Here is a 24,887-nt window from a genome sequence, read left to right as displayed (position 1 = left end):
CTCATCACTGTGTCACTCAGAGCACAGTAGTACACAGCTGAGTCTGATGCTTGCACTGCCTGTTTCTGCAGGTGGAAGGAGCTGTCCCTCTTAACAAGAGTGGCCTGAAAACCTTCATGCTCTACCTTCTTGTCTGCTGTTAAGCCCTTCAGGAGGAGTTGAGGAGCTTTGTTGAGATGCTGGACATACCAGAAAAGATAGGGAGTTGAATATGTGGCCTGGTAAGTGCAGTTCAGGGTCATGAGAGCCCCCTCTGAGACAGTCACTGGGCCTTCTGTCTGGTTCACTGAGTCACCATTGGTCCCTCCTACAAGAAAATCACATTGTTATGATAGAAATGTACAGGAGAGGAGTTTTCAGCCAGAGAAGAAAAACAAAACTTACCTACAGTTATTAGAGGAGAAGGCAATGGCACCCCACTCCAGTACTCTTGCCTGGAAAATCCCATAGGATGGAGGAGCCTAGTAGGCTGCGGTCCATGGGGTCGCTAAGAGTCGGACACGACTGAGCGACTTCACTTTCACTTTTCACTTTCACACATTGGAGAAGGAAATGGCAACCAACTCCAGTGTTCTTGCCTGGAGAATCCCAGGGACGGGGGAGCCTGGTGGGTTACAGTCCATGGGGTCACAAGAGTCGGACACGACTGAGTGACTTTCACTGTTACTACTTCACTACTTCAGTATAGTTATAGAAAGTGAAAAATCATTAATATTTAGGATAAAATATTACTTACTGAATATTAAGATGATCAGAAGAACTGAGTGAGTGACAGAATGCATGTTCGCAAAAGAAAACGGTCCTTGTTCCCTGGAATACACCAGTCTAACGAATCTAGTCTCCATCTGGATGTTCCAGAAGCTCCTCACTCAGAAACGGAGAGCCCCTTTCTGCACAGCAGCAATATTCTGTCTTGTGGCTGCAAAGTAGGCAAGTGAAACCGGCTCCTGAACACAATGAGGAACCGCATCTGAAGGAAGCCCCGCCCTCTGGTGGTGATCGTCAGAATTGCACCACAGTCGCGTCTGACCTATTCCTCCTGATAACAGCTGTGGGATTACATACAGGAGAATGGGACAGGACCCTAAGAAGAGAGTCCTAAACATAAGCGTGCTTAGGGAAATATTCTATTATTACTTCCATAATTTTTTGCATGGCACAGGTATCTCTAGCTTCGCAAGAAACCCCAGTTACAATTTCTAGATGGAATAGTCAGAGGTTTCTCCCTCGCGTATGTCTCCGATTCCCGTGGGTCAGAGAAGGATCCCTCTGTATGGAAAGCGCTTCCTCCTCTCCCCAAGTCATTTCTCTGAAGTAGTTATATTCATGTTGACTCTGTCAACATGCCGTGGAGAAAATTTTATCTAAGGCAGGTGTCAAATAACGTGTAGTTAAATGATAAGGTTATTATCCTGATTTATCATGGAATGACAGATTTGTAAAACACAATAAAAGTAAAATATGTGACTTCTTTTTCACTGATAATGGTAGAGTTGATCTTCCAACTACAAAACTATTTTTGGACCTTGAACATCAGGTAGCACAGAGATAAGGAAAACAGGTGAGATGAGCACTAACATTGCCCAGCTTACTTCATGGAGGCAGTTTCTAGGCACCGGTGCATGAGGGATTTACCAAAAATAGTGCAGCTGTCTCACTGTGGGATTGAGACAGAATAGGAGAATGGAGATCCTGAAATACCTAAAACTTGTGGACCTCTGTACCAGAGGGGAGGAATGTTGACAAAAACGAGAGAAAAAGAGAGAAATAAGCACAAGGCAGGGTTTGGGGGGAGAGTGGTGGGGAGTTGGACCATCCTGGATGACAGCAACCTTACACCTTTAGTCTCATGAAGGACAGGCGACCTTAACTAGGTACCTTGGTTCTTGAAACACAATCACTATTGTCAGGAAGCATTTAACAGGAGGCTTCCTGTGCATTCAGGAATTAATACTCAGGAATTAAGAGGCGAGGCATGCCTTTCCTGGGGCTGAGGAATCCAGGCATTTCCTTCATTAGTTTCTCAAGATGATGATAAGTACCCTCTTCCTTCTTATGAACCATACAGTAAAACATGAGAGTTTACAACTCTCTCTTTAATAGGGATCACCTTATGTTTTGTAAGTCTGGAATTTTAATCTTTATCATCGCTGAGAATAACTACCTTGTAAGACAGTATATATGCCCACACCATGTTGATTAAAACACCTTTGCTCCATCAGAGCTTGGGTCCCCGTGTCTTTCTTTCTTTCTTTCCTTCTCTCTCTCTTTCAGGCTAATTCCTTGGAGCGCGGAGGCCCGCTGAGCTCACTTTCTTGCCCGGGCTTCTAAGACCCTCTCAGGAAGCGCACTGGTTCTTCACCCACTCGAGAGGCGCCTGGTGCCAACGTGCAGCAGCGCGAGCTCTAAGAACAGAACTTTATTGGCTTTCCGCGTAAACCAGGGATATCAGCCTCTTTCTCTCTCTTACTTTCTTATCGTCGACTCCGGACCACCAGGTTCCAGTCCATTAAAGGACCAACACACTATCATTTACTTCTTGTCACATCGTTGTTTTAATTTAACTAAATTTTTTTTTAGGATGTGAAGTTTAGATGCTAAATATTTTAGCCAGGCACTCTTCATTCCAGAGGCATTTGTATGTGGTATTTATCTGTCTTCTGTTTATTTATTAGGGATTCAGGAATCTCAATGGAAAGAACTGTTTGCTCAGTGTCTGTCAACCCATTTGTCTAGATTCCTGTGCAATTATCTGGGCTAGTGAAGGGCCAGAAGATTTAATATGGTCATTTCATAGCTTGTTTTCTCCAGGATTGGGTTTACCTTATGCAAAGTAAGACTATTATGGTAAGAAGTCAAAACATTGTTCTTTGCTGACATAAACCATTTTAAGGCATGGGGACGTTGCAGCTAGCTGTGAGGTTGCCTTACACAGGCTCTCAGGGGAGTGCTGTCAACCCAGGAACAATGGCTGTGACTTTTAGTTTAATTAAGTCCAGTTTGTTTATTTTTGTTTTTATTTCCAGTACTCCAGGAGGTGGGTCAGAGAGGATAGTGCTCTGATGTATGTCAAAGACTGTACTGCCTATGTTTTCCTCTAGGAGTGTTATGGATTCTGGCCTTACATTTAAGTCATTAATCCATTTTGAGTTTATTTTTGTGTATGGTGTTTGGAAGGGTTCTAGTGTCATCCTTTTACTTGTAGGCTTCCAATTATCTTCCAATTAAAAATAAAATTTTCTAAATGGCAATGACCAAGTCAGTTAAACACAAGAACAATCTTCTTCAAATGATACCTATTAATGGACATAGAATTTCTCAACAGTCAAAATGATCTGTTTTTCTAAAATTATGGTAATTTTTTAATGCACAATTGTTTGCTGAGTTGTTCTGTTTTGTTTTTATTTTTGGCTGTGCCGGGTCTTAATTTCGGTTTGTGAGATCTAGTTCTCTGATCAAGGATCACACTCAGGCCCCCTACGTTGGGAGCGCAGAATTCTATCCCCTGGACCAAAGTTCCTCCTAAAATTAGGGTCTTGAGTTGAATTATCATGCTGGGAAGACTGTCTGGCTCAGCGGATCACCAAGGTTCTCTTAAGCTTTTGTGCATGTTCAGAAATCCCTAGGCTCCAGCATTCATTCTGGAAACTGACAGAGTTGTCTACAACGCGGGAACCAAAACCAGACGTGATTACTATTTCAAACTGCTTTCAGTCACTGAGGAGCAAGTAAAAAAAAGAATCCTCTGCCCTGTCTGTAGTCCCAGGAGCCCGGACCCAGAGATGTGGAATGAGGGATCAGACCGGAAGTAGAGCGCTGACTCTGTTACCATCAGGGGAATAAAACCTGGTTGCATGCTTTTCTTTCACTGTTCAGATTTAGCTTTGTTTTTCATCTCCCTCTCCCTTCCTATGCCCTGTTTATCAAGATGTTGAAACCTCAGTGATCAGGTGTCCAACACCCAGTGTGCAAGACTCTAGATGTTTGGAAGAAATCTGTGTTTACCTTCAGGTGGGTGTTCAGACATCCACCCTGTTAAATAAGGATGGGGACTACATCCTCCAGGAATAGTAAACCATTATAACTACTAAACTCTGCATTTTTGTAGTTGTGCGTATAAATTATAAAATGACAATGATCCAGTGTTTATGCCACATCTCCTAGGCTGCCCAGAAATAAAACATATATCTCTTTTCTCCTTCTGTATCCCCCACTGTCCTTACAGAAAGTCTGGTCCCTAAGTTGCAGACAGGAGTTCGGCCTGCAGAGATGCAGAGGGTACACTCTGTGCAATGGGCCCAATTGTAGCAGAGATGCCGAGTGCTGACACAAGTGGCTCCACATTCCTGCTCATGAACAGAGGAGCGGGGAGATGCTCCTGCCGTGGGAGGGGGTGATACTGTCTCCTAGTTTCTTGGAGCAGGTGAAAAACTCACTCCACTCCAATGACAGTCTGTCTTCAAACTGGATACAGGATGAGAATATCCTCTTTGCCAGTGATCACATCATCTCAGGGAAAATTAATTCATCAATCAATCATGTTTCAGATATATTGAAAAAGTGTTTATATAGTCTTAAAATAAAAATAGGAAAAATCCTTCCTTAACTTACCAAGATATTGTGTCACACAAGTTATCCAATAGCAATATTTTTTTTTTCAGGTGAAAAATGCCATTTCTTCATTATCATTTATCTTGACATATAGAAATTTGCTGAATACTTATTAACTGTGTGCAGGACTGAAACCAAATCAGTTTGAAGGCTGCAATGAATATTGATCATATTTTCATTGATCATTTTTTCATTGATTTGTCAGCAAATATGGGAAAATACACCTTCAGTTATATAGTCAGGGGAAATAAAGTGGCCCTGCCTGGCCCTGAGAAGGGCACTTTTATGTTGAACATAAGTCACCTGCTCTTCTCTGTCAGGACCGGGGGCTTGTCTGGAGGGGCTGCTGAGGATGGGAACATTGACCACAGGGCTACCAAACCCTGTAGGCCACATTTCTAGCAGTGCCAACATGGCCCTGGCTTTTCACTGAGCTTTGGTTCCTTTCTTGAAAAATAAGGAGAAACTGTGTGTTATAAAAAAATGACATGAATGAAAATCTGATGTAGGTACTGGAAGAAACTCTGCCTTTTATATTAATAACGGTCATCAGTGAGTGATCCCTGTTGTATCAAGATGCCATAATATATACCTGTGCTTAAAATTTTATTTATATAAAACACAAAGGCAGATATATATATATAAAATTTAATTTTATAATGATTTTAAACAGATAGAGATATATAGATGATTTTGATTCTTAAGTCCAAGAAGTAAGTTCTATTATTGCTGTTTTACATATTAAGAAACGGATGCACAGAGAGGCTAAGGAGAACCTCAGAAGTCGTGCTGTGATGCAAATGACAGGGTTTGAATCCAGCTAATTTCAATTCATCATTTTATTAAGGATAATATCAAATGTATACAAAAGTGTTCAGGATGAAAGAACAAAGTCAGCCTGCCCTCCCCTCCTGCCTGCATTCCTCTCCCTTTCCCTCCTCCCTCTCCCGTCCAGCGACACAGAACAGTATTTCTGATGCGCTAAAGGTCGGTGACTTCCCATGTCACTCTACTCTCTTCCTGCGCCCATGGCTTCTTATCACTCTAACACTGTGAAGCAATGTGAGAAGCACCTTGATAACATCTACAACATCTAATAGTCCTTTCTCAAGTAAGGGAGGGGTGAATAGTAGGCGTTAGGAACTCAAAAATGATAGCGAAGTAAGTGGTCCTGTGAGGTTAGTAAAATTTTGGAAAGGGCTTCCCCTGGTGGCTCAGACGGAAAAAAAAAATATCTGTCTGCAATACAGGAGACCTGGGTTCAGTCCCTGGGTCGGGAAGAACCCCTGGAGGAAAAAGTGGCAGCTCACTCCAGTTTTCCTGCCTGCGGACTCCCACAGACAGAGAAGCCTGCGGGCTCCAGACCACAGGGCCGCAGAGGAGTTGCACACGACTGAGCGACTAACGGTAACTCAACAGCAGCTTCATAACGAACCTGCACACGTTACAGACGAGGAAACAGAAAGTCACAGCGAACACCTGCTTAAGGCCACACAGTCTGTGCTGTGATGTCCTTTCTGCCTGCTATCCGGTACTGGATACCACTCAGCCCCCTGGGACATGAGCTCCATAAAAGCAGAAATCACATCTGTCTTGCCAACAAATGTTTCCCCAGTGCTTACTAGAAAACTAAGAATTAATGACTAAACTATAGTGAAATCACACTGGGATCCATGCTGTGTTGATAAAAATCACAGGGGGAAAAAAGGTATATTTCCATGAGATGTTAATTCAGATTCATTTGCTTTGTGGATCAGCTTCTATGTTATGACTAATAATTTAAAATTTTATTGCTGGGCTATTCATGTTGTAAATCTGCATAGATATTAAACATAAAATGAGCCTATATCAAAGGCATTATGCAATCAAACACAACTTTTGACCTTTACCCCAGAGGATGTTGTGCTCTTAGATACTTTTATAGAGAAGCTAGAAATCCAGTTTTCAATGTGATGTCTGATTTTTAAATAATAACCATAACTACTAGCTTCATATACACAGTACAAGGTTGCAGCTTCCTTCTTGACCACAGAAATTACAGACTGGGCTTGAGTTACTTTTTGGGTCATGCTGGATCCTGCAGAAAGAGCCCTTATTTATAAACATGATGGTATAAGGGATGAAGTGGCTTAGGACCTAATGCCCTGATTCCAATTGCCCATTATCCCTTGCTTTCAAGATGCATCAGATAACAATGACCTGTCCCGCCCCACAACCTTGGAACTGAGAGAGGAACATGAGTTCTGTGTGTGACCATCCTTACCAAGACAGACAGAGGTTATGACTGCCCTCAGCACACTGGCATCAGCATACTGGTAGCTCCTCCCTACGGTGAAATGTCCCCTGTTCCATTTCAAATCCAGATCTAAATTCTGCGCCCTGTGCTGTGATGCTTCTGTCCCATGAGTCAGCAGGTGGAGGACAGTTTGTGTCACGTCACACGCTTCTTTTATAGGAGGGAAATGCTAGTCTTCTGCACAACAGTTTGCCAAATTATAACACTATCAGACTAGAAATAAAGAGTAGCAAAACTGAATCATGTTCAGTTCATTCTTCTTTGGATCAAAGAATCAAAAGTAACAATGGGGTTTAGACTCTAACAGAAAGGCAGAATTTTTTGCTTCAATCTTTGTTTCTGCCTCCCATGGAATCTAGTAAAAGTTACCTGCAAAATATTTTGCTGTCTATGAATGATTTCATATCTTGCCTCTGCGTCACAAAATCTGTCAAGTGTGTGCCATGTTAAATAGCAGGAGGGGAAGAAATACATGCATATGTGATTAAAGTTTACATGTGTGTATGTGTGTAAACAAAAGCAAATTCAGAAAATTTTAGTCAGTGCTTAAATATAAGAATTCCTGTTAAAACTCAATACATGTATTTCTGAATCATCCCCAACTCTTCCAAACCATGCCCATTAATTGTGGTGGAAATTGGGATAGGGAAAACTCTAAAAATACACAAGTTTGGAGCCAAAGCATTTTCAAAAGCAATAGAAATTCTATTAGAAATGCCAGCAGAGTTCAATCTCCACTGATGTCTGATCCTTGCATCACAGTCTTAAGACTCTCTGCTATCTTAATATTGGGAGTTGTGTCTCACTGTGAGAACACGTAAGACCAACGTCATCAAAATTTTAAATATTATTGTTCTTCATAAGGGCTTTCCCTGGTGGCTCAGCTGGTAAAGAATCTGCCTGCAATGTGGAAGACCTGGGTTTGATCCCTGGGTTGAGAAGGTCCCCTGGAGAAGGGAATGACTACCCACTCCAGTATTCTGACTTGGAGAATTCCTGATAAATCAATTTGCTTAATGCTAGAGATGAAGATGGACCAGCATTCTTTTTACCCTCCCTCTCAGCTTTATCAGGTAGCTTTCACTTGAAAACCCTAGAAAATCTTGAAGCCACTAAAGCAAACACTAGATTTTAGGCTTTTTTATTGATAGAAAATTGCCTTTGAAAGTTTTGGCTTTGGCACAAATTACTGAAGTGCTTAGAAAAATCAATGAAACTTCCTCAACATACCTGTATTTGTTGCTGTTTAGTCACTAAGTTGTGTCCGACTCTTTGCAACCCCATGAGCTGTAGCCTGCCAGGCTCCTCTGTCCATGGGATTTCTGAGGCAAGAATCCTGGAGTGGGTTGCTATTCCTTCTCCAGGGGATCTTCTCGACCCAGGGATTGAACTCATCTTGAAGATCTCCATTGGCAGGTGGATCCTTTACCACTGAGCCCCCAGGGGAGCCCAGACTCATATTTACTAATTGTCTAAAAAATGAATTTGCTTTAATAAGATATACTGTAGCAGAACAGAAAATGCTGTGTCTTACAGTCTCAGTGAGGAGACATATTTGCCACGTGAAGGGTTTTTTTTTTTTTCTGAAAAATATAGTCCTCATTACCATGGCGAAGACCTGTAATGTATGTCCCCTTTAATATGGCTGCTAAGGCTCAGCTATAAGCCCTGGAATAAGCAGGTTATTCAATCACAGAGAATCTGAGCAACTTTATGTTCAAAGACATAAAAGATGATGACTGCAATTTTTTGGCTTCAGTGTTCAAGAATATATATAGACTCCTATGATTGCCCATTGGGTAAAGTACAGCTTTCATTATTCCATTGACTTATTTTTCATCAAGTGAAAACTTCAAAAATTCTAAAATTCTAAAAATGCAATGGTATTTAACAAAAAATAAACAGATTTCATGATGGTTCTATCAAGTAGCTTTTAAGAATATTAGCCATGCATCAGACTGATTGAGGTCCTACCCAAGCTTTGCTCCTAACTGATTATGTAACCTTAACTAAGTTACTAAACATCTCTACACCTCAATTTTGTCGTTTGTAAATTGGAAGTTTCCTAGTATCTACCTGAAGAGGTGGAGGGGGATTTAAAATGCTCAGCCCATTGCCCATAAACCTGTCAATGTCACATACTGGGGACAAGCAGAGCTCAGTGAGTGAATAAAATGATTTGTGAAAGAAACATTGTTTTAAGACATGTGTGGTATCTTAAAGCAATACAATGCTAAAGCAGGAGACTCAGTCATGTTTACTATATTCTCAACACTTATTCATATGGCTGACACATATGAGTAGGTGCTCAAAAGCTTTCCTGAATGAATGCAGGTATAGCTTGGAATGATTCTATTTCATGTAAACATTAAGTCATAATTTTAAAGAGCATTTTCTCTTGCACTTACTCATTTTACATCCATAAGGAAATGTTGGTGCCAAATAAAGCAAAATGAAATGAAACAGATATGAAAACACGAAAAGTCAAACCTCTAACTGAAAGTACATTCATTTAGAACAATGGAGCTCCTGCACATGAGTGCAGGAAAGTGAAAAATCATAAACATTTAGGATAAAATGTTACTTACTGAATATTAAGATGATCACCAGCATTATTTATAAGAGCTAAAAAGTGGAGGCAGCCAAAATGTTTCCAAAACAATCATTCTTCAAGGAAAGAATGGAGAAGGAGAATAGTGGGATCACAGAGCAGCCTATTACTGAGCATGAGGAGCAGTGAAGGGCTGACGTAGAGACGCGCGGTGGAGAGAGTCCTCCAGGTGAGAGCAGACGGGCGCCGCCATCTGCTGTCTGATTCCACTTCCAGGAAACACCCAGAACCGTCAGATCCACAGAGACAGAGGATAGAGGGGTGGAGGCCAGTGTCTGGGGGAAGTGGGGGAATAGGAGTGACTGCTAATGGGTACGAAGTTTCTTCCTGGGATGGTGTTCTGGAATCAGATAGTATTGATGACTGCACAACTCTGTGAACAGGCTAAAAACCACTCAACTGTACAGTTAAAAGCAGGAAGTTGATGATATGTAAATTACTTTTATAAAGCTGTTATTTAAAAAGTGATAGAGCTGAAAATATTCATATTAATTACAGATCAAGTTCTGGGACAGAAAGAGTCCTGGGGGGTTCTAATCTGACAATATCAGGACAAAAAGATATAAGATGGTTATAATGCTTTGATTTTAAAGAGGAAGGTAAAATTTATGAAGAGGGTTTACCATGAAGCAAATTCAGCTTGTATTTCAGGATGCCTTAGTGTCCTGGGCCAAGAAACTTGATTTTGTAATTTCATTTTCTTTTCCTTAAGAAGAGCCTCTGAAATCAAAGAAGGTCCAGGCTCTGTTAAACCTTCATCTGTGCCTGTCAGTCCCACAGAATCATACAAGAGGGATAAAGAACAGGTGAGGCTCAGAGACCTCCAGAATGCCAGGATGAGTTTCTCTCGGTGAGTTTCACTCATTGCAAGTTACAGTGAGAGCCGCACATTTCTCTGTTTTCTGCTCCTCTGCCGTGGGAACGTTGTGAATATGTTAAGAACTTAGAATCCCGGTCAACAGGAGTCCATGTGCCCTCTTTTCACTAACAGACCGAGTGTTTGCTTGGTCACTGAATTTGACACACTTCAAAAGGATCAGAGGCCTCAATACAGCAATAAAGATAATTGTCAGGTTACGTAGTCATGTTCATGTCCAGAATTTCTCACAGCACAGATCCCCAAGACCAGAATCGGGATCCTGACCTAGCATTCTGTAAAGAGCTGCCATGACAACAAGATGAGGGTGGGCTGTGTCAGCATCATATAAGCAAGACACCTCATGCACAAACTGTTCACTGACTAGACTGCTCTGACCCACAGGGCCCTTGGCAGAAGGAGTATCTTCTCAGGAAACCACCTTCATGGGAATCACAGCAGCAGCATTTCTTGAGCAACCATAAGAGTTGGAAAAGTCAAGGGAAGAGAGTGTAAAGGTCGCAGTCACTAAAGATGGAGTGTCTGCAGGTGAAACTCAGCAAGACATAAAGTTCTGGTCTGGATTGTAAAAATAAGACAGTAGGTTCAAGGTCATACATTCATCCATGAATGAGGTGCCCTGGGAGTTTTCATCAACAGGTTGTGACATATGTCAGCATATATCAACTGAACTGTGATTGAAAACAGTTATTGTCACTTCCAGGAATTCTATGCCATCTGGAGAAACGTGACTGGGCTAAAAACAGGCATTTCTGGAGAAGGCCTTTTAGATTCCTCTTTTCACTGTCCCCTCCCAGATTCCCCTCTGTAAACCAATCCAAGAATTCCAGGGTTCTTGGCGCTGAGCTTCAGAGCTGGAAGTGCTTTGATGATGCCTCTGGCATAAAACAGGGGCTTCCCAGGTGGCTCAGTGGTAAAGAATCTGCCTGCCAAACAGGAGACACATGGGTACCATTCTTGGGTTGGGAAATCCCCTGGAGAAAGAAATGGCAACCCGCTCCAGTCTTCTTGCCTGGGAAATCCCATGGACAGAGAAGACCACTACAGGGTCATAGGGTCGCAAAAGAGTCGGACATGACTTAGCAAATAAACTACAACACAGCTAGCATAAAACACTGAAGACAGAAACAACAACCCCCTTCCGGGTCTGCCCACAGCCGGAGCCCCATCTGCACGCTGGGTTTGTGCTCAGCTCCCCCTGGAGCCCTGAGTCACATCTCACTTGGAGCTCAGTAGCACACAGCCGAGTCTGATGTTTGCACTGCCCGTCTCTGCAGGTGGAGCTGTCCCTCTTAACAAGAGTGGCCTGAAAACCTTCATGCTCGGGCCTCTGGTTTGTCATCGAGCCCTTCAGGAGGAGTTGAGGAGCTTTGTTGAGATGCTGGACATACCAGAAAAGATAGGGAGCCGAACCAGCAGTCTGGTAAGTGCAGTTCAGGGTCATGAGAGCCCCCTCTGAGACAGTCACTGGGCCTTCTGTCTGGTTCACTGAGTCACCATTGGTCCCTCCTACAAGAAAATCACTTTGTTATTGTAGAAATGCACAGGAGGACAGTTTTCAGCTAGAGAAGAAAAACAAAACTTACCTACAGTTATAGGAAAGTGAAAAATCATTAACATTTAGAATAAAATGTTACTTACTGAATATTAAGATGATCAGAAGAACTGAGTGAGTGGCAGAATGCATGCTGGCAAAAGAAAACGATCCTTGTTCCCTGGAATACACAAATCTAATAAATCTAGTCTCCATCTGGATGTTACAGAAGCTCCTCACTCAGAAACTGAGAGCCCCTTTCTGCACAGCGGCAATATTCTCTTGTGGCTACAAAGTAGGCAAGTGAAACCGGCTCCTGAATACCATGAGGAACCGCATCTGAAGGAAGCCCCGCTCTCTGGTGGTCATCGTGAAAATTGCACCACAATCAGGTCTGACCTGTTTCTCCTGATAATAGCTTGTGGGATTACATACAGGAGAATGGGACAGGACCCTAAGAAGAGAGTCCTAAACATAAGCGTGCTTAGGCAAACTATTATTACTTCCATAATTTTTCGCATGGTACAGGTATCTCTAGCTTCACAAGAAACCCAAGTTACAATTTCTAGATGGAATAGTCAGAGATTTCTTCCTTCCATATGTCTCCAAGATTCCCATGAATCAGAGAAGGATCTCCCTGAATGGAGAGTGCTCCTTCCTCTCCTCAAGTTCTTTGCCTGAATTAGCTCTGTTCATCCCCAAGGCTCAGTCAACATGCCATGGAGGAAACCTTATCTACAGCAGGTCTCAAATAATATGTGGTTGAATGATAAGGTTATTATTACATACCCTACCATCATAAAATGACACATTTTTTAAAATACCAAAAAAAAAAAAATTACCATTACTTCTTTTTCACAGTTAAAGGTAGAGTTGACCTTACAACTAGAAAACTGGACAAAATACATGAAACAAATTTTGTCTGTAGTCCCACTAGCCTGGACCCAGAGATGTGGAATGAGAGATCAGACCAGAACTGTATCAGAGAGCTAATACAGTTACCACCAAGGAATAAAACCTGCTTGAATACTTTTTTTCCACTGTAAGATTTATTTTTGTCTTTTCATCTCCCTCTCCCTTTCTCTGGACTGTTTATCAAGATGTTGAAGCCCCAGTGCTCAGGTGGCCAACATCCAGTATGCAGGACTCCAGGATGTTAGGGAGGAAGTCTGCACTGACCTTCAGGTAGGTGTCCAGACATCCACCCTGTTAAATGAGGATGGGGACTACATCCTCCAGGACAATTAAAACTATTCTAACTATTAAACTCTGTATTTTGATTACTATGTTTACAAATTATGAGATGACAAATAATCAGTGTCTAGGCCACAACTCCCTGACTGCCTAGCAGTAAACCTTATCTCTTTTCACACCGTCTGGTCCCCCACTCTCCTTCCAGAAAGTCTGGTCCCCAAAGGCACTGACAAGAGTTCCACCTTCAGAGAAGCAGAGGGGATGCTCTGTGCAATGGGCATGATTGTTGCAGAGATGCAGAGCACTGACCCAAGTGGCTCCACATTCCTGCTCATGAGCAGAGGAGTGGGGAGATGTTCCTGCCTTGGGAGTGGGTGATACTTGCTCCTAGTTTCTTGGAGCAGGTGAAAAGCTCACTCCACTCCAAAGTTATTGTAAAAGTACATAAACACTTTTTCCATGTATCAGAAGTCTGACTGACTGATGAATGAATTTCCCCTGAGGTGATGTTATTACTGCAAAGAGAATATCCTGCACCCTGTTTGAATACAAACTATACACATCATGCATGCAATATTCACCAACTGGACTGCTTTGACCCACAGGGCCATTGACAGAAGGAATATCTTGTCAGAAAACTCTCCTCCTGGAACTTACTTAGGTAGCAGCATTTCTGGAGCAACCAGAAGGGATGGAAAAGTCAAGGAAAGAGAGAATAAAGCTCCAGTCACTGAAGATGGAGTGTCTGCAGGTGAAACTCAGCAGGATACACAATCTTGGCCTGAATTTTAAAAACCAGAGACTAGCTTCCAGATCACACAGTCATCCATTAACAATGTTCCTGGGAGTTTTCATTAACAGGTTGTGAAATATTTCAGCATATATCAACTGAATTGTCACTGAAGAGTTAATGACACTTCAAGGGATTCCGTGCCTTTTGGGGGAATGTGAATGGGCTGAAAACAGGCATTTCTGGAGAAAAGCGCTTAGGTTCCTCTTTACACTGTCCCGCCCCAGATTCCTCTCTGTAGGGCAATCCAAGAATTCCAAGGTTCTTATCTCTGAGCTTCAGAGCTGAAAGTACTTTGACGATGTCTCTGGCATAGAACTCTGGAGAGCTGCCCACAGCCTGACCCCACCTGTGCCCTTGGGTTTGCATTCAGCTCCCCCTGCAGCCTCCGTCACTGTGTCCCTCAAAGCGCAGTAGTACACAGCTGAGTCTGATGTTTGCACGGAGGATTTCTGCAGGTGGAAGGAGCTGTCACTCGAGGTATGAGTGGCTTCAAAACCTCTGCTGGTCACCTGGTTTCCTAATGAGCTTTTCAAGAGAGCTCAAGCTCTTTGTTTTGGTACTGGACATACCAGAAAAGAGCAACTGAATCGCTGGACTGGTAAGTACACTTCAGTGTCAGAGGTGCCTTCTCGGGGAGGGCAACAACGCCTTCTTTCTGGGTCACCGAGTCTCCACTGGTCCCTCCTTAAAAAACAACACACACACACACACACACACACGGTAAGACTTTGTTAAGTGGGCTAAGGAAGAGGGACCATCTCCCACTTGATAGAGGTTACATGACATCCTAAAACCAAGGAATAGAACATCTTAGAAATTTTAAATAAATGTTACTCACGTATTGTCAACAAGATCACAAGTCCTAAGCACAAAGCAGACAGCATTGCTGGCTCAGAAGCAGTGGGAGGCTAAGTTTGGGGATACAGAAAAGTTGAAAAAAACTATTCTTCTAGTTTCTTGATCTTTTGTTGAAATCTTAAAAAAAAAATCTTGGTTCATGCGTTATGCCAGCCAAACTCCCCTACACAATCATGCTGTAGGCTGAGCAAGAGAGAAATGTTCTCAGAAATGAAAGATGAATTGATATCAAACCACCAGCGAGAGGGAGCAGCGCCCTCTGTCGTTCTCCCTCTGTTCCTGCAGTCTGCTGTACGTCTGGTATTTACACTGAAAAAAAGCTCAAGTTGTAGGCATAGAAGGGAAATAGGTATCCGAGACGTGCGTAGGGCTCAAGGAAGGAAGCACCAAATAATTTCTGCAGACTTAGCAATGGTGCCCGAAGTTGAGACAGTTGGTAATTCCTCTGTCTTTAAGATGCAGAGAAATACAGTTCCCTTAAGGCTTTCCAGACTCAGCATCTATTGTCTGATCACATTGAGCAATAAGCTCGTTTAAGCAACTTAAGTTACAGTATGAGTGTGAAAAAAGACTGTACTGAGATCTTTTCTTGTCATTTCCCTCACTGGTCCCCTAGAACTAGGATGAACTGTCTCTGCTTAGAATGTTCTTCCTTTCTGCCCAGAATCTTCGCCTAGGCAACTTTTTATTCCTTCTTTAAGAACCAATTTACATGCCAACTCCTTATGAAAGTACTGATCCAGTCCTTCAGGCTGAGTTAGGACCCACCTCTTCCCACCATACCTTGTTTGTACATATATCACTGTCATTTCTACATCATGTTGGAATCATCTGTGTGTTGTTTTTCAAACTAGGTTTGATGCACCTGAGGTCAGGAACTTATTAATCTCAGTGGCCAACTTCTCAAAATACACAGAACACTAGTTCAGAGCAAACGGTTTAAAAATATTTGAAAAATGAATGAATAAGTGAATGAGTGGACATGTCCGGGTGTACAATAATCTGTTTATTAAGTATAGTCTCTACAAGAAACAGTTCTCAGGCCCGTGGTGTGATGAGCTTCTTCCAGACGCATGTCTAGGGTCTGAACACAGGGCCATTAGGTATTTCTCAAAACTAAGACACAGTTTTTCATATAAGAGACCACTCTCATATGGACTATTTAAAAAAATATTATAGCATTAACCCTAATGTTGGGAAGGATTGGGGGCAGGAAGAGAAGGGGATGACAGAGGATGAGATGGCTGGATGGCATCACTGACTCGATGGACATGGGTTTGAGTAAACTCCGGGAGTTGGTGATGGACAGGGAGGCCTGGTGTGCTGCGATTCATGGGGTCGCAAAGAGTCAGACACGACTGAGCGACTGAACTGAACTGATACATACAAAACTCAGGTTAAGTATGTCTTCGGTTCACAGTTCTTAATCACCAAAGTGAAAGTCGCTTAGTCATGTCCGATTCTTTGCCACTCCATGAACTATATGTGGTTCTCCAGGCCAGAATACTGGAGTGAATAGCCTTTCCTTTCTCCAGGGATCTTCCCAACTCAGGGATCAAACCCAGATCTCCCACATTGCAGACGGATTTCTTTACCAGTTGAGCCACAAGCAAAGCTCTAGAATATGGAATGGTAACCTATCCCTTCTCCAATGGATCGTCCCGATTTGGAAATTGAACCAGGGTCTCCTGCATTGCAGGTGGATTCTTTACCAACTGAACTATCAGGGAAACCCATGCATGCAAAATACAAAATTAATAGAATTCATTTTAAAACATTAATGTGAGGAGTGATATTTTGCTGAAACTAAAGAGGTGGTGAAACCTCATTAGAAGAAAGCTATAGATGGTGTCATTCAATAATTCACCTGATTAAAATGATTTGGAGCTTAATGCACTATTGTCTGAATTACTGTGATTAGTGATTTCCAGTATTTTAACCTCTATTCAAAAATATCCATTTAAGTCAGCATTATATAACTCTATTATTGAACAAAGCATCAAAAAATCAGCACTGAAAAAAATATTGTGCATTTACTGCTACTCTTTTTTCTACTGAATTGCATGTTGATACATTCAAACTTTTTAAATGTTTAAAAAATATTCTTAAAACTTTAATCTATTTAAATACCTATGATGCTTTTATTTGTAAAGTGTCATTATTCCATTTGTCTTTAATTAGATTTTAAAAATGACATAACACAAAATCTGCAGAAAGATGGGGAGTATTCTAAATAAGCCCAACAGATGATTAGAAATATGCCTTTATCATTTAATTTGTTGTCATTAAAGAAAAAAAATCCAAATTGAAAAATTCTAATGTAATTCCTACACCCTGTAGGTTGGCAGACTTTTTTGTCCATAAAGGGTCAAATAGTAAATAGTTTAGGTTTTGAAGTCGTACAGGCTCTGCTACAACTATGCTGGTATAGCACAAAGCATCCTTGGTCAATGCATAAATAAATGAGCATGGCTGTCTTCCAACAAGACTTTACTTATAAACATAAGTATCAAGCTACTTTGCCCTGTGGCTATCATTTGCCAATCCCATCTATACTCCAAGAATCTTTCCATAAACCTCTAAAGATTACTTTTTTCACTAAGTATTATCATAGCTTTTTGAGGAGGCTTAAAATAAAGAACACATTAATGGATAGAAAAGAAGAAGAAAATTGAATGATGCTAACACCAAAGATACTTCCCGGGTGGCTCAGTGGTAAAGAATCCACCTGCCAATGCAGGAGATGTGGGTTTGATCCCTGGGTCAGGAAGATCCCCTGGAGGAGGAAATGGCAGCCCACTCCAGTATTCTTGCCTGGAAATCCAGTGGAGAGAGGAGTCTTGCAGGCTACAGTCCATGAGGTTGCAAAGAGCTGGACACGACTTAGCAACTAAACAAGAACAACAAATGCCTAAGATACACTGATGCTGAGTTTTCAAGAATGAAAAACACTGTTATGGACACTGCCATTAAGGAGATCACAGAGTAGGATTGAAAATAGACTTTAAATAAATAATGAAAGAAATAAAAATAAATCACAAACCTGAAAATGCAGAGGTCTGTAATTCTAAAAATATCCACTAAGCTTTCCTTAGCTACCGACTCTTGGACAAGTATACTAGAATGAGTAGGCTTTTACTATGTTTTTAACTCTTTTGAACCAAGGAAAAGAATTTTAGGAGAAGAAAAAAATAAGAAAATCACCTAAATGAATGGGTTATATAACAGGAAAGTAGTGCCTTTGACAAACTTAACATCAGTGTTGTTGAAGAGAGGGAGAGACAGAGACAGAGAGATTAGGACACAATGAAATGAAGTTGGAGAGGCAGCTTTTCTTTATCCTCAGAGCAAATGTGGATCCAGGTGACTGACAGGCTAAAATTTGCACTCTAACAAAATCACTCTCACCATGGTACAGGGGACTACATGGAAGAGGGATGGGGTGTGTCGGGTGTTGAACAAGAGACTAAGATGGATTTTTAATGAGGACTGTGGAGGTGAGTTGGGCTGTGGGGCTGTGACATCTTCTAGAGGACTTTCAGGAAGCAGAGTCAACAGAGCTGGGAAGCAGACTGGAGACACTACTTCAGAAATGAACAGCACTAAACCAACAAAAAAACCCACATGAGCCTTAATATGCCTGATCCTGAGAGTACAGCAGAAACTGCTATTTGCCTATAGAATGCTCATTTTCTACTACTTCTAATAGAACTACAATTTTTTTCATTTTTATTTTGTTATAGTTGATTGACAGTATCATGTTAGTTTCAAGTGTACAGCAAAGTGATTCAGTTACATAAACATGGACCTATTCTTTCTCAAATCTTTTCCCACTTAGGTTATTACAGAACACGGAGCAGTCTTCCCTATGCACTACAGTGGGTCCTTGTTGATTATGTACTTTATTTTTTTATTTTTTATTGGAGGATAATTACTTTGTACTCTAGCGATGGTTTTTGCCATATATCAACATGAATCAGCCACAGGCGTACACATGTCCCCTCCCTCTTAAACCTCACTCCCACCCCCCTCCCCCTTCCACCCCTCTAGGTTGTTAGAAGAGCACCAGTTTGAGCTCCCTGCATCACACAGCAAATTCCCACTGGCTCTCTGTTTTACATATAGTAACGTGTGTATCTCAGTACTACCCTCTCAAGTCTTCCCACCCTCTCCCTTCCCCACTGTGTCCAAAAGTCTGTTCTTTATGTCTGCATCTCCTTTGCTGCCCTGCAAATAGGTTCATCAGTACCATCTTTCTAGATTCCATATATATGCATTAATACATGATATTTGTCTTTCTCTTTCTGGCTTACTTCACTCTGTGCAATAGGCTCTAAGTTCATCCACCTCATTAGAACTGACTCAAATGTGTTCCTTTTTATAGCTGAGTAATATTCCATTGTGTATATGTACCACAACTTCCTTATCCATTCATCTGTCAATGGACATCTAGGTTGCTTCCATGTCCTAGCTATTGTAAATAGTGCTTCAATAAACTGGGGCATATGTGTCTTTTTCAATTATGGTAGAACCAAAATTTTGTTGTGAGTGACAACATGTTGAGATTGAAAAGATCCTGATACCCCAACCTAGACAGCATATTAAAAAGCAGAGAGATTACCTTGCCAACAAAGGTCCATATAGTCAAACCTATGATTTTTCCCAGTGGTCATGAGAGTTGGACCATGAAGAAAGCTGAGCACCAAAGAACTGATGCTTTTGAACTGTGGTGTTGGAGAAGACTCTTGAGAGTCTCTTGGACAGCCAGGAGATCAAACCAGTCAATCCTGAAGGAAATCAGTCCTGAATATTCATTGGAAGGTTGATGCTGAAATTGAAGCTCCAATACTTTGGTCACCTGATGTGAAGAACTGATTCACTGGAAAAGACACAGATGCTGGGAAAGATTGAAGGTGGAAGGAGAGGGGGATGACAGAGGATGAGATGGTTAGATGGCATCACAGACTCAATGGACATCAATTTGAGCAAATTTTGGGAATTGGTGATGGACAAGGAAGCCTGGCATGCTGCAGTCCATGGGATCACTCAGACATAACTGAGTGACTGAACTGAACTGAATTGAGAACAACAATTTTGTTGTAAGCAACAACATGCAGAGACTGAAAAAATCCTGATATCCCAGGCTCCTTTGCAGACAGAAAAAATGTGGAGACACAGACTAACACTCGTGAATGAAATGCAAGTAGGAGCTGTGGGGTGAAGCTTCTGAAAATGGATGACATGGCCAGCATGTGCTCAGTTGCCTCTTGACATTCCTCCTGGAAGGTGGATAAAATGGATAGGCTTCTTGCCATTTCAGCAAAGTATATAAACCAAATTGACAATTCAAGGACAAGCAACAGCCAGAAAGAAGACCCTTGATTCCTCACAAAATTATGAAGCTGGTATACCAGCCTTGGACTGCACATGGTACATGCGATAGAGCTTCTTTATATGAGAGGGAAGTAAATTCCAGCTTGTTAAAAACGTTATCTGAGTTTTTTGTGATATGAAGCTGAACCAATATCTGATATAAATGATGTTCATTAAAAATACATCACTGCATCAGTCTGATTGAGTAAGCTCCTAATAACTCAGATCTTCAAAGGTGTTCTAGGTGGTTCTGATACAGGTGATGGTGGTGGTTTAAGGTCTGGAATGTGGGAACCACAGTCCCACCAACCTTTCTCCTGCCCTCCTACCTTTCCCACCAAGTGTCACATAAATACAGATGCGCTTTGTCCACAAACACATTTTCAGTAGCATCAAAACTGTATCAAGAAAACTACTCTTACAAGGAACAAGAATACAATGGATGAAAACTGTTATATATGTGATAATAAACAGAAGTATCCACTTTCAAAAAACAATATTTTAGGGGCTGATAGCAGAAAACATACATCTCTTACTTGTAAGAGGAAAAATTCTGACTTTCGGATAAATTCCCATCTCTTTAATGGAGAAATTGAAGCTTAGAAATCATACAAATAGTAAATGGCAGAATCACACGCACATCTTTGTGTCTTTTACTTCAATGACTGAAAACTTTGTGTCTATTATTACATAATGTTTTACTCCTCAGTTTTAAAGTGAAGCGTTTCATTGAAACAGTCCTAAATCCTTTTTATTTCTAATGTCTGATGAATCTATGGTTTCCTATACAAGAATTAGAGAAATACTAAAATCATCTCATACAACTTAAAGCCCCACCTAGGTCTTGTGGAAGCTGCACATATAAGAGATGGGCCCTTCTAATACTGAGAAGTCCTTCTTCATCCTCTAGAGGTGACCTGGTAAAATTAGAACTTGAAGGGTCTTTAGACTCATCCAGTCTAAATCCTTTGTTTAAACTGAGGAAACTGAAGGCTGCTACACCGATGATATGGCTAAAGACACAGCCAGGATGGGCAGAGCTGAATCTGGCATTTCAGTTTCCCGTTCTTAACCTCACGGCCTTTGCTATAGTCTGACACACTACCGAAAACATCAGGAATTTGAGAGGAGCTCCCTTTCATGTTGCTAGCCATTGGCAGACTCTCCTTTGTGGGAAGACAAAACCACCAACTCTGCACACTGTTGTGGCTTCTAAGAGACAGCTCTGGCAGGTCTGTGCTGGGGCTGCGGGTGCCTGCTGAGCACTGTGGGTCTGCAGCACAGAGGTAAGTAGCAGCGTCCTCAGCCTGGGAAGCTGTGATGGACAAGGAACCGCTTTTGATGGAGTTGTCAAGTGTGAAGTGTAGTCTCCCACTATATTTCTGTCTCTCACTTGAACGCATTAAAATCAGATGAACAAAGCCTCGCCTTGAATCCTGTCTGTACCACTGTAAGGCAGTTAAAGTAATACTTTTATAACTGCAGTTCATGGTGACATTTTCACCCTCCTGGATGCTCAGGGTCTGAAGATTCTGTTCTCCTTGCTGGCTATTCACCTCTAGGCAGAAACACAAGGACAGAGGCCAGGAGTCAGTCACTGCATTTTCACTCGCTAGTGTTTGCATTTCCTTCCATAATTTGAGGGTACATTTCCCAATTAACAGGCTTTCCTGGTGGCACAGTGGTAAAGAATCTGCCTGCCAAAGCAGGAGATGTGGGTTTGATCCCTGGGTCAGGAAGATCTCCTGGAGAAGGAAATGGCAACCCACTCCAGTATTCTTGCCTGGAAAGTTCCATGGACAGAGGAGCCTGGCAGGCTATAGTCCATGGGGTCACAAAGAGTCAGACAGGACTGAGCGACTAACACTTTCACTTTTCACTTTTCCCAATTAAAGAGATTTTGCCCCTCAGTCTTGTGGGCTCTGAACTTTGGTCACCCTCTTCCCATCACCAAGAGCCCCAACTCACTGGCCAGCTGAAGCCACAGAATCACCAAAGACAGAGCCAAAAGCTTCCCCATTCTTCTTCTTTAGGGGGATCATGGAAGATGCAGCTCTCACCCTGAAATAAAGCCAGGTTCCTCAGTCTAGCTCTTTTTTTTGAGTGTACTCATCCAGTCCCTCTGAGTCCCAGGGAGAGTCTCAGGTTTCTTACCCAGCCAATCAAAGGAAGCTTAATCTTCTGATTTCAATATAAACGTGCTGATTTCAAACAAAGTGAGTCTGAGGAGAGAGGCAATGCCATCTTGTGGAGGCAACATCATCCTGCAAAGAGAACCACTCGAGGAAGATGAAGTGTGTTAGGGCTGGGTCAGAGGAAATCGCAAAGCTGTTCTATTCTCTGCCTTTGTTGAACTCCAGTTCCAGCCTAGAGTGAGAACAGTTACAATCTTATGCACTAAAAACTCAATTAAGAAAGAACATTGATGCCCAGTGTTTACAGAACACCTCTGAGGAGCACTGTTAAACTTCTTACAGTCACTTCTGATACCATGTCCTTCTTCTTTTTCCTAACTTGCCTAATGCTGGGATGAGATTGTATCAGTAAAGGTCCTTATTTATGAGTAACAGAAACTGACTCTGGCTGAATTAAATAGAAAAGGAATAAGTTAATTAATATTGGGTTTGCATCAGAATCTCCAATACAGTCAGAGAACTGGACTCCAAAGCTATAGAGTCAGTCTACCAAACATTCAAGGAAGAGCCAACACTGATCCTTCTCAAACTACTCTCAAAAGTTGCAGAGATGCGGAGGAAGGAATGTCTCAGTGAAACTTGCTACATCAATTTGGTTTCATGACTTCATGATCCGGCCTTGCTAGCAGTCTGAAAGTTATGCCTGAGCTCAGAAACACTGATTTGCACTTACCAAGTTTGACCTCGCTATTGCTATTGCTCAGGGCCTAATCTGTCAATGACACAGACTCATACTGAGTCCCTGATGTGGTGTCATTCCCCAGAGAGACTCCCCAGATGCCTGGTGACGACTGGATTACATTAGATATTGCCTATGATGGAGATGGCTGAGATTTGTTCTCACTGGAATAGACACTTTTACCTGCTGTTGTACTCTGCCAGCGTTCTCCTCATAAACTCACAGAATGCCTAATTTCAGCAAGATATTCCCCACAGCACTTCTTCTGAGGAAGAAACAATTTTCACAGCAAAAGATTACAGCCATGGGCACATGCCCAAAGGATTATTTTTCTTACCACATTCCCTATCATCCAGAAATGGCTGACCTGATTAAATTTAGAATGGCTTATTGATTCTATGGGCTTCCCAGGTGGCACAGTGATAAAGGAATCACCTGCCAATACAGGAGATGCAAGAAACACAGGTTTGATCCCTGGGTCAGGAAGATCCCCTGGGGTAGGAAATGGCAACCCACTCCAGTATTCTTGCCTGAAAAATTCCAGGGACAGAGGAGCCTGGTGGACCATAGTCCATGGGGTCACAAAGGGGACTGAACGACTGAGCACTCTCACACACATTGATTCTGTGATAGCACCGGTTGAAAAACAACTCTGAAAAGATGGCATTCTGTCTCATTGGCTGCAATGTATGCTTTACAGCAGAGATAAGTAGTGGTGTTGTCTCCACCATAGCCAGAATGAATGATTCCATTAATCAAGGAGGTGACCCTGGGAATGGATCCTTCACTGTTATTTTCAGTAACTCCCTAGCAAGATTTTTGCATGTAATGTTTGTAACTTTGAGTTGTATTAGTTCTCATTATCTAAAAGAAATAATGCTTTTACCAAGGAACATAGCAATGGTTCCACTGAACTGGAAGCTAAGACTTCCATGTGGCTATTTGGCCTACATACGTCTCACAACCAATGAATAGAAAATGAGGTTACTCTACTGACTAGAGTGGTTGATACCAACTACCAAGGGGAAATGGGGTTGTTGCTACATATCAGATACAAAGAGGACTACGTCTGGAACCCAGGAGATTTCCTAGGGGAGCCTCTTGGCACTTACATGCCCAGTACTAATGGTTAATGTTATATTACAACAACCAATAAAAAGACAAGGTTTTAGAGTATTCAGATCCTTTGAGGATGAAGAATTGGGTCACACCACTAGGTAAGTAACCTAATTCACGGAGGTTATGGCTGTGAGCAGGGAAAATATAAAATGTGTAATAAAAAAAAGTCATCTATATCAACTGGAGCATCACGACCAAATCGGGAATCAAAGAATGTAGTAGTTTTCTACATTTTCTTCTTGCTCTTTACTTTCATGTGTTCCTTTGTGTACACCGCCGTTTTCTTCTTCTCCTTCACCTCACTATACTTATTCTATATACAACTTGAGAGAGATTAACTTTAAAATTTAGTCTGTGTATAACAGAATTTTCAGTGGAATTTCCTCTGAATTTTAGAAGTAATTAATACAGCTAGTGATCCATAGTGACTGTTGGGACCACAGGTCTCTTCATTTGGGAGAAAGGATGAGAACATCTTTACTTGTTCAAAGGACAGACTTAGCTTATTAGATGGAAACAGTCATTTCACCCTTGCTTGAAAGTTCAACTGTGTGTGGAGGAGTGTGTATGAAAGATGTGCCAGTTATCAACTCGTTGCCTTTGAACTACAAGTTACCCCTTCATAGATTCAGAGGGTAATTCTGGACATGGACCTTGTAAACATTTCTCCTTTGCCAGCTGGCATGATGTGAAGCTTTGTCAGTAGAGAGAGCAGAAAGGACCCTGCAGAAGAGGCAGCTTCTCCTC

The sequence above is a fragment of the Odocoileus virginianus genome, unplaced genomic scaffold (genome assembly GCF_023699985.2).
Source record: "Odocoileus virginianus isolate 20LAN1187 ecotype Illinois unplaced genomic scaffold, Ovbor_1.2 Unplaced_Scaffold_43, whole genome shotgun sequence".
Classification (NCBI taxonomy): domain Eukaryota; kingdom Metazoa; phylum Chordata; class Mammalia; order Artiodactyla; family Cervidae; genus Odocoileus; species Odocoileus virginianus.
Note: the sequence above shows the minus strand (reverse complement) of the source record.